Raw genomic sequence first — 9846 nt, 5'->3', positions numbered from 1 at the left:
ACATCCCAGCAGGACTCATTATAGGCTATTTATCGGTGTATAGGCTTCTATTTATTTCTCGGTTTATAGTCTTGTCTTTTTTGACGGGGGGAGTCGTTATCAGTGACTCAAAAACATGCCCAGTTTTCTAGCCTATCATATGGGTATACATTTTGTAACTGGTAATATTTTGGAGGTGTGTCAGATGCATGAGGTTGGACGTGATAGGCTCCAGATATGACAGAGCCAACCCCTATTCCATCAGGGCATTAGTAAATAGAAACCAACCACATCCCCCTGGGAAAAAGAACTATATTAACTAGTGAATTTTCGTTAGGGTGAACTAGTCTGTTCACTGTGCTATATTATTATTATGAGATATTTTAAGTAGCCAAATATGTTGATGCAAAGCTGATGAAGTAACCAGAAGTGAATTAAAATGTCAATGGCCAATCAATTAACAATAACAATATGCCTATAGCCTATCAAAGTACCAATCTGCGTGTCTTAGTCGATATGAGACGAATTGAACAAAACAATTTAATAAAGAAGATTGCGTTAATAAACTGCCCAACTCGATATGCCTACTATTAAATCCTAATGTTTATGACGAGATATAGCCTATTAATTAGTAGATTTTTGGGGGGGGACTTCCCGAAATTTGGCAACGCCTTCCCATTTCTCATTAAAAAAATTCGTTTCTGTTGTTAACAAAATCAGAAGTTGTCATATTGCTCAGAGCAATTTTTTTTACCTCTTTGTATTTCGCATGTTGTTTGTTGGCCTTTCCAAAGATAAGATCATCATATTAGGCTGTTTCAATTTGTTGATCCAACTTAGTTTAGGCTATTGGCTGCCTCATCAACCCGATTTATTTTCATTTTGCATCTAACTAGGCCTATAAAAAACGGCTGCAAGTCAACTGTGAACAGCCTTAAGCTGGAAAAAACATCCCTTTCACAAATAGTGAATAAATGATGCTCTCAAATTGTTTATTGGAAATACAAAAAAAGCTTTATTTACATGCCTTAAAATTAGTTATAGACAAAGTGTGAAAGTCAAATGATTAACTATATATTTTCCCATCAAATTCAAGTGTGACCTCAAAGTGGTTCAGGCAGTCCTTATTGGAAAAATGTTAACATTTAATTCAATTAATAGCTTTTTGGTTCGATAGGCCACTTTAAAAATAAATAACCAAGGCTATGCCAGTTTTTGAACAGACAAGAAAGACAAGATGAAGAAATATGCGTATAGGCAATCTTATTCCATACTGTGTCGCATGCTCGTGTGACTGCAGTCTGAGATTTGTTCCTATAGGTCAGAGCACAGGCCTGTTTGATGTGCTGGTGGGTGTTTACTGCATCAGGCTACACATCAGAAAAAGAGTCAGGTAGGTTTCAATCTCAAATATGCAAAATTAACTTTCAAATACTTTTTCCTAGAGCTTTCTGGCATTCTGTTGCATTGTGGCAAACCACATGTCATGCGGCCCATGCCTGAAACAGAAACTGAGCTACACACACACACACACACACACACACACACACACACACACACACACACACACACACACACACACACACACACACACACACACACACACACACACACACACACACACACACACACACACACACACACACACACACACACACACACACACACACACAGACACGTAGATGATTTCCCCTCATTGCAGGTGACACAGTTAGCCCCTCAACACTGTCATTGCTGTAATCCCGCATCCTCATCTCTCCTAGCAAGGTGAGCTCACAAGGGCACCCGCTGAACTGAAGTCATCTGTGTTGACAGGGATGGTGAGAGGGCCACATTGCGGGGGACACCACGGCCGGGGCCAGCCAGGCGTGTCCCTCCGTCCGTCCGTAAACCCTCCCCACACCCCCCTCTCCCTCCGGCTGAAGTCACCACTTCCTCTGCTCAGCTTTTCCTGCTTCTGGCTTCCGGTTAGCGCCCCGCGGGGCCATCACCTTGTGCAGCACACCCAGCTTTTATTTTCTCCCTGTAGTCGGCCCAAAGCAAAAGCAGTAACACGGTGGTAATCGTGGACACGGGAGGCAGAGGCACACAGTAACGGGACACTGTTGTAAAAGCAAAGGGTGCACGGCCTATACAACTTTCGTGGCCTGACAGAGTTAGAACAAGTGATAGATGGGGGCGGCCACATCGACGGATGTCTTACTGTAACGTGTCTTCATTAACAGTCTTACTGTAACACGTCTTCATTAACAGTGTCACCCAGTGTTACATATCTCACATATCTCACCTCCGAGAGAAGAGAGGATTATCAGAGCGGTTGAAACGATGGAGCTGGATCCAAAAGAAATTGACGATGAAATGAGCCAAGTGTTATTTGGTCTGTAATGAAGAGGCTGTTTTATCACCGGCTAACATTAGACAGGTTATAAAGTGTGCAGGCTGACATACAGCTTGCTCCCGCTGAATCTGCGCAGAATGGAAAGGAGCCCCCCCCCCCGACCCTATTCTGACCCCCACGTAAAACCTGAGGAGGATGTATGTTGCCCCGACTCACGACCACGGTGTCCACTCTGTCAAAGTCCTTCATACTTCATGCACTTCCTATATGTATTTAATCTACGAGTAGTTTAATTTGGATAGCGTTTGCTATAACATAATCATTCGTGTTATTCTATATTCTGGCTCTCACTTGTGTTCTATGTCAACCCTGCCTCTTGGGTGCATAACCCTTGGCCATAAATATCAGTGTCTTGACATTGCACCAATGTGGGTGGTCATGGCATGCCTGACAGACACGGTTCACAAATCAAACCACTGTACATGCTGTACTGTGGCATTCAGTTCACTGGAAGCCAGTTATGGTGGCTGCAGCAAACAGGCCAACACAAAAAAAGAAGTCTTCATAACAAAGAATGAGGCGAAAACGACTCATCTTTAAATTCTGATGCCATCAGGTATAAAATCTGCATCACGGAGGATGAATTTGGAAAGATGGTAAAGGTGCTAACACCCAGGGAATATTTTGTGGGGGTGGTGTACATTTTCAGTTTCAAAACCAGTTTGGTGTAAAAACTCAAAAAATCAGACATCATGCTTGGGGCTTATGTTTCTATATAGTTTGGAAGAGCGTTGTTCATTGGCATAAATATTGACTGGACTGGCCATAGAAATAAAACATATATAGATTCTGAAGTTGAGTGTTTTTCCGCTTTAAGAGCCTTTTAAACTGGGAAATTCTGCTATTATAGAATTATGGCCAAAACATAAAAGAGGTAATGACATCAACAATTTTTTTTTACAGATTATCTAGAGAATGCCATCTTGACCTAAGTATGACACATTATTATTATTAACTTTTGATCACGTTTTTACAGATTCCCCCTGTTTTCTAGCACATGCTTCCTCCGATACATGTGCAGTCACCAGCCCTTCTTGTAACCTGACAGCATGGAGTTTCACCAGTGGGACGTATAGCGCATGGGAGGATCACACTATTCCCCCAGTCCCCCCCCCCCCCCCCGAACAGGCGCCTCAACCAACCAGAGGAGACACTAGTGCAGTGACCAGGACACATACCCTTAATCCGGCTTCCCACCCCGGACAAGGCAAAATTGTGCCTCTATGGACGCCCGAGCAAGCCGGAGGTAACACGGGGGCTTGAACCTGTGACCCTCATGTTGGTAGAGGGAATGTACCACTGCACTACCCAGAGGCCCATATGCATTGCATTCTGAGCCACAGCAGCCCAACACTATAGAAGCAACATACATATAGGCCAGTTCATTTGACCACCCGGTGCTGGCACATTGGCACGTTTGACGAAGGCAGCAGTGAAAATGTGATGAAGTCTGTCTTTCTTGGTTGGTTTGGTGTCTCCTTTGTGCTTGTGAGGCGGTGGTGGGAGCAGGTGAGGGGGCGTTCCTCATCAGTCACCATGTAAACGCTTCTGATTAGAGGAGGCACACATACTCTCCAAGTGGCTCCTGGAGAACACTTTCCTGTCTGAGGCGCTCCACGGCGCTGACTGTCTGGCTCCCAATTAACGCAACATATGTTGATTCAAAATCTCCACGCGGGGCGTGAAAGAGGGCTTCACAAGGCACCACCTACAGAGGCTGTGAAAACAGAGGGTGGCAGAATGAAGTGAGGGATGCGAGTAGGGTCTGTAGGGAGAGATGTTGCCAGAAGATCCAGAGATAGAGGGAGATAGAGAAGCTAGCGCTTAGTGCTCAGCGGAATTCACACTCGATATCACATGAAGTGCAAATGTATTCCTCGGCAACCCCAGAAACAAACAAGCTGCCACTTCCTTACTCTATAATTAGCTGGTAATCAATGCTGGGTGGTTTCGTTTCTGTCCTGTCAGACATCCCCGGCCATAGAGGAGCAACACTAGACCTACAGTACAGCTGTACACTCTGGCCACAGGTCTCAACTGTCCAATATCGAGTCATGTCTGCAGAATGGTCTCCTTGATTATCATGGCTGCCTGAAAAAGTTTGTCGTTTGTAAAATACTAGAGATGCACCGATGTGAAAATTTTGGCCGATGCCGATAACCGTTATTAACATTGCTGTTATGGCCAAATTATATTTACCGATGTCGATATGATCTGTATAAAAACACATTTCTATGATAATAAAATATTGTACATACTGAAAAACACATGTAAACACTGTATTTGAAAAAGTTATGCATATTTCCAAAACATTTGGAAAAGCCCATAAATAATATATTTGCCACATTGTTTCCTCTCAATGTGACAATTTTGGCCGATACCGATAACCGATATTAACATTGCAACATCGGACCGATGCCGATATGTTAAAAAACGACTAACATCGGCCGATACCAATATGATTGCCGATATATCGTGCATCCATAGTAAATACCATCGTTTTAATTGAAGGTGATCTGCCTTATAATGAGCCCACTATGCGTTACCTTGCATTAATCAGCCTAGAGGAAAAAGCTTAAAAAGCCATGGGCCTAAACACAGTCTTGTTGACCCCGAGAGGAGTTTGGTTTTAAACGACAGCTCCATTGGCACATGGCGTGGTGAGCCCCCCAGACATTTGCCACTTTGGCCAGGAGCTTGTTTAAGTGGACGAGTGTTGTGAGGGGACGTAGTGGGACAGTGCACATTCTCTGCTTAGCCTATGAACCCTCACTAACCCCCATAAACACAGACAGGCTGTGTGTAAGCTTCAGGCAACGGGCAACACCCTCTCAGGCACGCAGTGCGGCCTCACACTCCAGATGTGACCTTACAGCCTGCAAATATTAAACACTTTAAAACCTCAACACATTCAACACATATCTTTCATCTTTTTTGAGCTATCCTTCTTCTTCTATGAGTAATACATTCAGACCTGAGTTGCCATGTCATGGTTATGTGTTACTATCATTGTATTACAGTAAAAATGGCTATGCTCATCATAAACCCCCCTTTTTTAAATCAACATGGCGTATTTGATATTATCCATAACCTTGGATGTGGCTTTGCCGGTGGTGTTACATTGTATGATGCAGCACACAAAGCGCAGGGTTTAACAGAGTATCAGTGGAGAGAGAAAACTGTTCTCAGACCAGCCGCAAATATCATTCTATGTGGTCAGTCATTCACAGGTCAGGTGGCAGAGAGATGTGGTCAGCCACTCACAGGTCAGGTGGTAGAGATCATTCTCACTGAACAGACCCTTTTCCAATTATGGAAGTTGGAAACCCTCATTAGTGTTTTGCTTGCACCTATGTTTACCCTGCCTTTTTCGACACAAAATGGCCCCCGTGACCTCTCACTGCACAATACTCATATATTGGATATAGAGAAGACACATATTTGGTTTGTGAGTTTGTGTTGGAAATACAGTATATCTGCATTATACTCTTTACTCTGGGTGGGAAGCTAACCTCAAGTGTGACGACCCCCCCACTCTCCTGGCCCTATTTTGCAGGAGTCTGGTTGGGGTCGTTAGGTTGATTGAGTACACCTGAGCCCGGTGTGCTCCTTGGCTTTAAGAAGACCTCTTGCCCCTCCTCACCGATGCACCTTTTGTTCTGTTCTTTTGTTTTATGTAGTTGGTTTGTCTAGTTAAGTTAAGTTTAGTTTAGTTACGTTTTAACTCAGGGAAAATAACTAGAGTAGACAAACAAATCCCGGACGAGCCCCCATATGTTGCAACCCGGCTCAAGGAAGTAACAAAAGGAGGGAGTCACACGCCAAAGTAAAAGTTAAAACAATCATTTATTAACTAAACCTAATGGAAAATATCTAGTCAGAACAAATTATATAAAACAAAAGAACCGAACAGAACAGTGAGGAGGGAGAGAGACTGAATGGTCTGAAAGTCTTCTTCAGCCCAATGAGTGCACCGGGCCCAGGTGCACCCAAACAGCCGTCTCATACACATACCGCACATACATTGAATAGAGAATGTGTTGGCAATACAGTATACTACTCTTTACTCTGGGCGGGAAGCTATCCCTTTATCAAATTCAGAATTCCACCTGTCATTTAAGTTTCCTTCAGCAGTAGGCTGGAAGACTTCAGAAAAGAAAAACCTGATTGAGCACTGGCTGTTTGCCCGGCCAAAGAAGCTGGTAGATACAAATGCAAACGAATGCAAAAACGCAAACGAGACAACTGCAAACGCTAGCTCGAGTATTTTACTCGAGCTAGCGTTTGCCTGGTGGCTAGTGTTGCTTTCAAGCCCTGCCTAAGCTACTAGCTGGTGCCCATGTAGGTTCGCTCATGCTGGGCTGTGAATCCGAGGCCCGCAGACCCATGGGAGGTCCTGCACATGAACATACAACACTGGCAGCTTTATGTCCATCAGACAGACAGCACAGTGCTCAGCTATGACAGAGCAGGGCAGCTGTGCACTCCACCGCATTCCTCTGGCCTGCTCCATGAGCGCAGATTGCCCAAAATCCCTCCCACCCCCAAAACACTGCCAGGCTTCCCTACCACCAGCACCCCCCTGCCCCGCCCCCAACAGACCCCCTCCCCTGACCACCACCATCTCATACGCAGATAGACTCCCCACCTCAGCTGCCATGCTGTCTGACTGCATTAAGAAATCATCACCCTTGTCAGGTCCAGGCTGACACTGCAGGGTCAGCTGGTCCAGGGTAAGCAGCAGCCACTGATACTGTTTCAAAATTGAATTATAGGCAAATGAGAAGCTTGGAGAGGTTTGGGAGAAGAGAGAATCCGGAGCCATTGTGAACCCATGCAGAGTTAATGGTTAGTCAAGGCTCAAGTTTCCCCACCTAAAGATTTGTGGGTGAAATTATGAGCGAGTGGTTACGTTCCCATTGGCCAGTGATCCAGAAGATGTACTTCTATTCTGCCAAGCTTTGATATAGTATTTTTGCATTTATACACTGGTTGCATTTAAATGCAGACACCTACTGAATTAAACTCTGGAGCGCTCCGTCTATAAAAGCCCAAATGCCACATTTCTCTGGTGAGTCCATAGCATCCTGTGTTTACCCAGGGCACAAGAGTCTGCTAAGAAAATCCAGGCATGTGTTAAATCACTTAGATTGATTCTGCGTATTTCAGTGAGTTCACAGCAAGTTCAGGACATCTTTGATCAGAGAACAGAGAGGAAAAGCTCTTGAGTCCAAAAACATGCCGATGAAGGGAGCCGCCTTGTTCCCCATTTCTTTATCACTATGAGCTCATTTGTTGTTATGGAAAAATGTCTCATGAGTGAAAGTAGTCTATTTCCCTATTTTTGAGTCTCTAGCCTAGCTTTGAACTTCCACTTTGAGAGTGTCAGACAGGGTTGATTCTTTAATTATAAATTTTGCAGACGGTCACATGTATTCACATGACATTTTTCCATAACACCTACTACTATTACATCCTCATGGAGAAATGCAGCATGTTTTTCCTTCAGTGACAAGCTTGGCTGTCTTTCCACAGCTTCACTACCGGACGTACAGCTCCACTCTGGATGGCTCTAGTTCTAATGCCTAATTATCGGGTCATAAATCCCACTGGACAAGGTGTCAGGTGCTGTCAGGTCAGCCGGAGAATTCTGAGGCTTCCATGGGTCCACGTCTCCTTCCCAGACAAAGGCACTGCCTGTTCACTTAATAATTCATCTGCTCATCCAGCATAATAGCCTAAGCCTACTGTATGGGGCTCAATGCTTTTGGACACTTCACATGGATTCTGCTCTATTCCTCTGTTTTCCCATATTGACACTGAAGAAATGACTTGATGGTCTTCAGTTCTACAGATTGGGTTACCATAACTACTGAAGGAATATGGAGGATGGCCAAAAGCAAGCTACAGTAGCAGCAATGACGCATTCATCTCCGGCGAAATCAATCAATGGCAGGGAGATCTTAGGTGAAGCCTTCAAGGTGTCAACATGAATCTAGGCATGGGACCTAAGCACATTTAATGAAGCCAGAAATTCCTTGATGACTCTTTCTGTTGAATTTGCATACTGGACTCAAACATTTTGTGCAAATTACATAGACATGAGTCTGTCTATCCAAATAGAAATATTGATTTGTTACACTCTGCCAACCTACCGCCCTTCCACGTTGACCCACTTGGACCTATCTTTGCCCTAGCCCTTTTTCCCCGCCCTGTCTACCTCCGAGACAGATACCGCCGCCAGGAGTGTGGTATATTTTTGTCTTGGCTAGGCAAGACTGTTGGAAAAGTTCAGAGAAAGAGAGGGAGAGGGAATGAGAGAGAGGGAGGGAGAGAGAGAGGTAGAGACAGAGAGAGAGAGGGAGAGAGATGCTTGCAGGGCCCCATGAAGGGAAAGCAGAGACAAGATCCTGTAATGTCCAGTCTTTTCTATCCCCTCCTGCCCTTTGACCTCTCCTCTGGTGGACAGTTGAGGCTGGCTCGGAGGGGCTGGGGTCACTGTGGTGACAGAGCTGACAGTGGTCTGGCAGACTGGGGGGGTTGAGGGGGGTGATTGAGGGCATGGGTCACTCTGCATCAAGACTGAAGAGCAGGGGACAAGGTGGACTCAGCTTGGGGTGTCTGGGTAGTGTAGAGGCAAAATCACTCACCTACTACCGCAGGGCAGACCCGGGTTCAATTCCCGGATAGCAGTACTTCCGGCTTGGTCAGACGTTCCTACAGACACAATTGGCCATGTCTGCAGGTGGGAAGCGGGTGGGGGTATGTATCCTCGTCGCTGCACTAGCGCTTCCTCTGGTCGGTTGGGGCGCTTGTTTGGAGGGGGCTCGAAGGGAACTGTGGGCAATAGCGTGATCCTCTCATGCGCTATGTCCTGCCGGTGAAATGCCTCGCTGTCAATGGAAACAGGCGGCTGGTGACTGCACATCTATAGGAGGATGTTCTAGTCTACAAGTCTACCCCGTGGAGCCCGTGGACTGGGACAGCAGGGGGAATTGGCCAAGTACAATTGGGGATAAAATGGGGGGAAAAAAAGAAAGAAAAATAGACAAAAGTTCTCAGCTCACTCAGGCTTTATGAGGATGAAGATGTAAGTTGGGGAACAGTGACAAGCATGTTGTTGTGGTTCTTGTGAATCAGCGGCCAGCAGTGTCCAAGCATTCAGACTGTCAGGTAACGGCCAGCGGTGTCCAAGCATTCAGACTGTCAGGTAACGGCCAGCGGTGTCCAAGCATTCAAACTGTCAGGTAACGGCCAGCAGTGTCCAAGCATTCAGACTGTCAGGTAACGGCCAGCGGTGTCCAAGCATTCAGACTGTCAGGTAACAGCCAGCGGTGTCCAAGCATTCAGGCTGTCAGGTAACGGCCAGCGGTGTCCAAGCATTCAGACTGTCAGGTAACAGCCAGCGGTGTCCAAGCATTCAGACTGTCAGGTAACGGCCAGCGGTGTCCAAGCATTCAGGCTGTCAG

Source organism: Poromitra crassiceps (assembly GCF_964638095.1).
Source record: "Poromitra crassiceps genome assembly, chromosome: 4".
NCBI classification, from domain to species: domain Eukaryota; kingdom Metazoa; phylum Chordata; class Actinopteri; order Beryciformes; family Melamphaidae; genus Poromitra; species Poromitra crassiceps.
This window is presented reverse-complemented; position numbering follows the sequence as displayed.